The sequence below is a fragment of the Neoarius graeffei genome, chromosome 13 (assembly GCF_027579695.1).
Source record: "Neoarius graeffei isolate fNeoGra1 chromosome 13, fNeoGra1.pri, whole genome shotgun sequence".
Classification (NCBI taxonomy): domain Eukaryota; kingdom Metazoa; phylum Chordata; class Actinopteri; order Siluriformes; family Ariidae; genus Neoarius; species Neoarius graeffei.
The window spans coordinates 41,920,208-41,926,387 of NC_083581.1; the positions used below are offsets into that span (position 1 = coordinate 41,920,208).

The 6,180-nt window shown below is 37.9% G+C and overlaps 1 long non-coding RNA gene across 1 annotated transcript; it reads left to right on the plus strand.

Annotated features, from left to right (window-relative positions):
* The first annotated feature begins 1,627 nt into the window (after window positions 1-1,627).
* Window positions 1,628-2,071, plus strand: LOC132896110 (uncharacterized). The gene is made up of 3 exons (XR_009655935.1): window positions 1,628-1,760; window positions 1,838-1,908; window positions 2,010-2,071. It is a non-coding gene; the product is annotated as an uncharacterized LOC132896110 (long non-coding RNA).
* The last annotated feature ends 4,109 nt before the right edge of the window (window positions 2,072-6,180 follow it).

The window sequence follows — 6,180 nt, forward strand, 5'->3', positions numbered from 1 at the left end:
TCTGATTTTTTAAGTGTGTTTTCAGTAGAGTTATATGCCATCCTGATGGCTGTGAGGTGGACTGAACAACTACAGAATAAGAAGGTATTAATATGCAGTGATTCAGTATCAGCTATTAGAAGTCTTGGGAAGGGAATGTCCAAGGCAAGACAAGATTTGATACATGACATTTTACTGGCGATTAGAGATGTTGGAAGACATGGAGTGAAGGTATCATTTTTATGGGTACCTGCCCATGTAGGAGTCAGACTGAATGAAAAGGTGGATAAGTTAGCTAAGGAGGCAACTCAAAGGGAATCCATCGATGTCAGTGTGAGCCTATCAAAATCAGAAGGCAAGAGTATTGTGTGGCAGGAGTCTCTTTTGAGATGGCAACAACTGTGGGAGAATGACACAAAGGGAAGACATCTGTTCTCAATCACTAGTAGTGTTACTGACTCAGTTAAAGTTTGCAGTAGTGGTAGACGTAAGGAAGATGTAATCATTGCTAGTTTGAGAATAGGTCATACTGGCCTAAACAGTACTTTATTTATTTTAGGAAAACATCAAGATGGCTTATGCTCTTGCCAGGAGATGGAGACAGTTCAGCATGTTTTGCTGTCTTGTAGGAATTATGACAGCTATAGACAAGAATTGTTCAGTCACTTGAGACAGAATGGCATGACAGAGGTGTCTTTGAAAAGCGTGTTGGATATGGGGACAAGTGTGAAGTGCAAACGTCACTTCTTCAAGTTTTTACTGGACTCTGGACTGTACGGAAGGATCTAGGCCAATGGCGTTTTAGTTCTAATGGTGGCAGCAATGCAACTTTTTGGATGCTGGCTGCCTTAAAACCACAAAGAAGAAGAAGACATCTGGTGACTGTTTTGAAGAAGGCGGAAGTTTATCGCCGAAACTGTCAAGGTAACATCTTAAAAAATCCTTGTCTTAAGAAACGAATTTAAAGAATAGTACCAAACAATATATATGTAATCTTAATTTGTCTCTGATATTAAGTAGTCAACCATATAAATGGAAAAACACACCAAAATAGCATCAGAATATCAAATTCATGTGTATATAGTATTTGTCCCAGCACACACACACACCCTGGTTGTTTTACATTGGACTAGTCCATGATCTGACGACGTAGACAGGTGCGCGACGGAAATTCAAACCAAAGCAGAGGGAACTGTAAACAAGACGAAGTGCAGTTATGAGAGTGGTTGCTCTAAACGAAAAAAAAGGGCACAAAGCAAAAAGAATGCAGCTGCACTTCTGAAACTAACTACATTTTTCAAATTACATTTTTTTTATGTATAATCTGGAATATCAAGAGTAGTAGCTGAAGTAGCCTGTTTATTTATTTATTCAAATCAATCTAATTATTATAGCTGTCGGTCAAATATGCAACCTTTTTCAAGAAGCAACTTTAAAGCAATCTTTTTATTGTTGCAAGTTAGAGCATAAGTGGATATTGATTCAAATTGTGACTGAGGGGGAAAAAGGTATCAGTCATAGCTTGACGGTTTTAGTTGCAGCGGCATCGTGGCAGCAGTTGACTTTCTACCACTTTTACACTCTTTTCTGGAGACCAGAAAGACAATAACAATAGGATTATATAGATGATGAAGGCCAGGAGAAGTACATGGAGAAGAGACAAGCAAGAAAGGCACAAAGGAGAGAGAGAGAGAGACCTGAAACATAAAGGCAAAACAGACACACAGATGAAGAAAAACAGGGGTACAGACAAAGAAATGGAAGACAGGGACAAAGAGAAGGTATTCATTTTAACAATACATTTTGGGTATTTATTTCTACTGTTCCATGATTGATTTGCTGTTGTCTTGTGTCACAGTAGTGAAAGATAATAAGAGACAAGATGGATGGACAACACCAACTTCTGCCAGTGAGCCCTTGCTGAATAAGGTATGTGATTTGACAAAGGATTACTTGTGTTCATAGATCATATCATCAAAGAAAAAAGTGTATTGAGTTGTTTTGTTATAATGCTGTGTTGTTTATTGTAGTTTGGGTTCCATACCTCTGCACACCACCTTTCTGTGAAGACTTTGGAGAAGCCAGCAACAAGTAGGACTTTCTTTCTCATATGATTATGATGAACAATGGACATTTGGAGATTAAGGACTTTTCAGTAATGTACTGGCTGCGACCTTTAAAAACTCATACCTCTCTCTTTCTCTACCCCCCTCTCTCTCTTACACACACACACACACACACACACACTCTCTCACACACACACACACACACACACCTACCCACCTACACCCCATTATGGAATGGTGATGGAATACATGAACAATGGAATTTTGAAGATTAAGGACATTTCAATAATGTACTGGCTGCATCCTTTACAAACTCACAATCCCTCTGTATCTGTCTCTCAACCACTGTATTGCCTGTCACTAAATGGCTCTCTCTCTCTCACTTACTCACTCCCTCACTCACTCTCTCACACACACACAAACTCTCTCTCTCTCTCTCTCTCTCTCTCTCTCTCTCTCTCTTGTACATTTATCTTGGCATCAGTCTTATCCCATTGAAATGTAGAGGTTTCGATAGAGTAATATCCATTTGTGTTGTAGTTCTGATAACAGTAAGATCATTTTGTATCTCTGGTAATATGTATCCATTTGTGTTCTACTTCTGATAAGAATAAGATCATTTTATATCTGGTAATATGTATCTGTGGAGTAAAAATAATAACTGGATTTTAGATATCCTTGTTTTATTAAAATATGGAGATTGACTCTTAAAATTGGCTGTCTCTCTCTACTGTCTCTTCTTCTGTTGTTTGCTTTGCCGCTCTCTCTCTTTCTGGTTTGATCTGAGCAATAAACACTGTCAGAATTTTGGCAAATGCTGGAGTAATCTCAAACCTGTTTCACTGTGGAGCTTATTTGGGGCACATTGTTAGTGGCAGTTTGCTATCTTTTTTTCTGAATTTACAGCAAGGAGATATGGCATGTGCCAAGTAGGGATGACCATTATTCTGTATGTGTGTTTCAAGACTGACTTTTGAGGGCCCCATGTCTGTATTTCGCCTAGGGCCCCAAAATGGCTAGAACCGCCCCTGGATGAAGTAATACCATTGGCCTCAATATACTGAAATGTGGCAACTAACCAGGTGAGAGAAAAACAAAAACATTAACCTCAGGCCATCCTTAAAAAAAAATCCGTTTCCTGTCCACCGGGTGAGCAAAAAAATTTTCAGTCGGGAGGGAGGGATTTTTTTTCATATATATGGATGGATAAGAAATCGCAATGCTGTGTTTGCTTTTTCTTTCAGTACTTTTTTATTACAAAAGCAGACACATTTAATAAAATGACAGTTTAATCAACTGAAACTTGGACAACAACTTTAAGTTCGCATTTTAAATGCTGACTGCAACATTTGCAAAACTTTTACAAAGGTACTTAAAATGTCCGACACACGGACTTTTTGTAGTTCTAAATCGACCGTTAGGCCTAGTTCGGATGAAATTACACTATTAAAATGATCACTGAATGATTTGTTTTTCTGAATCTTTACTATTTTGTTGTTTGCTAGAATACCATTTTGCGATTTCACACTTAAGCAAAATTGAAAACTCTGGATCTCCTTCCTTCATGGTGGCTGCCATTTTTTTGTGCTGCACGGTGCATGCGCAGAGCTGATTCAGTTCAGAGTGCGCATGCACTTGGCGGAGGCAGTAGTGTGTCGGGGCTGTCGGAGGGAACAGAAGCAGAGATAACGCTTATTTTGTCTCCAGTAAACCAGTCTTCTCTCGTTCAATTACGTGCTGGCATCAAAAGACACCGTTGGTTGTAAATGAAACCAAACTGAGTCGCTGGAGTGTATTTTCATACACAAATGGAAAAACGTTCGCTGAGTGTTTAATTGTGTAGCCTCCACTGCAGACCATTGTCGTTGTTAATTCATAGCATGCTCAGTTGCGTGAATGTGTCATGCACCGAAAATAAGAGATTTACAAGCCAGGAATGCCTCATGATGCAATACGCAAGAAAAGAAAGAAGATTTACTGCCATTTTACTTTGTATTTGAGTAAAGTGAATAAATAAATGGTCTGTGGAAAATACATTTAATCCTGGGAACTGCGTGCACAGGAGTTTATTTTGTGTTTAACACCCCCCCCCCCCCCCCCCCCGCTACTTATTTGTCATGGCTGGCTAGTATGAGCCTTAGTGGAAAGCCCTGGGAATGCATAAATGTCAAGTTCGATTTTAGATTTACGAACCCGAAAAAAATGTCGAAAAACCGGCGTAAAAAAAAAAATTCAACCACACAAACGGCACTCACCCAGCCGGTGGACCGGAAACAGAACATTTTTTAATAATGGCCTCAGTCTTTCCTTGCAGGTTGTTTTTCATGTCAGGATTCATTGTCTTTCATATCAAATATTGTAATGGTTGAGATTTTAATTTAAACTGGCAGTTATGGAGAACAAGAAATTACTTACCTTTATGTTAGGCATTATCACTCACTGCTGCTTCTTTAAATTCATGGGTACATGTAAACTGGTGGTTGTGCAGTTTATTTCTATTGGCTAATGTGTCCTTAATTCAAAGATAGAGAAGGGCACACAAATAAAATAGCAAACCCATGGGTACCAGAAACTTTACCCTTCCGCTTGCAGATAGATAGATAGATAGATAGATAGATAGATAGATAGATAGATAGATAGATAGATAGATAGATAGATAGATAGCAAAAATGGGCATCATGGCCACACTGTGGAAAAATGATTCAGTGGTTAAGTAAATATGACAAAAACAAATGATATTTTTTTTTTACACAAAAAGTAAATTATTTGACTTACTCTGCACTAAACTAATTCACATATACAAGTGGAAAAAACCTGTGATGACCTGGCGACTTGTCCAAGGTGTACCCTGCCTCTTGCCCATAGTCAGCTGGGATAGGCTCCAACTTGCCTGCGACCCTGTACAGGATAAGCGGCTACAGATAATGGATGGATGGATGGATGGAAGTGGAAAAAACCCAAAGTATATATTTTACTCATTTTACTGGGTTAATGTACTATTATATTGCAAGTGCTTGCCAAACTAGAAAAAAATTAATGCTTGCTTGGACTCTTGCACATGTGTAAATCAACACATGCTGAAGAGAAGAGGACAATGAGGCTACTTTAGTGCAGCACACATTCTGTTTCCTTCCCAGATGTTTCATGGTAAAGTTGAAATTAAATCAGTCACATAAAGTTAAAATCAAATTAGAGCTGAAATTAATATAGTCCACAGTATACTATGTGCGTATATGGTTTTTGAACTCAAATTTGCATGTGTTTGCAGACCTTTAAACTGTTTTAATTCTGAGCATTATGGATTTCTTCTTTGTGTTGGCTTTAAGGCCTGAGGGTATTATGAAATGTTTTGCAAGGCAAAGTCCATCAGTAATGTCTTTTTCAGTCAGGTGCATGCATATGTGCATACGGTTGTGTGTGTGTGTGTGTGTGTGTATAAAACTTGGGTAAGTAGTCATGTTACGTTCTGCCAAGAGTTCTACTTCTGATTGTATATAGGTGTTAGGGGCCATTAGGCTGTAATGACGATCAATGATTCACAAAATCAGATATTTTCAAACGGGAATAAGAAATAACATTTAAATTATGTGTATTTTTTCAGTCTTGAAACGTACTAACATTTTGGTAAACATTGTCTAGTCTAGTTAAAGTCTAGTTAAATCAGCTTGAACAAGTCTGATCATTTCCCTGTGACCTCTCTCATCAACAAGGCATTTCTGCTCACAGAACTGCTGCTCACTTTTTTTAATGTCATGCATTGCATTCCTCAATAGTATTCCTAAAAAGTGGTCAGTGAGTGTATGTTTATTCTTATTTGTTGAGTAAATATGAACAGTAGATTGGTCAATCAAGGACTGCAAAACTTTCTAAAGCAGGAAAAAATGCCCACACATTTGGCAAACATTTTCTTCTTTTTTAAATACAAGGAAACAATGTGGTGAAGATAAGTGGGGTTAATACAGTCAGAATTTTTCATTTTGTACAAACTAACTGAACAAACTAAATCTGGGTTATGCACCTACTGACTTAGTCCTGCTCATAATTATCTACATAAGTGTTTATACTGTAAATGTATGATTTTTTTTATTGTTAATGTTATGCTACATAGCAGAAGTCAGATATAACATGTATATAC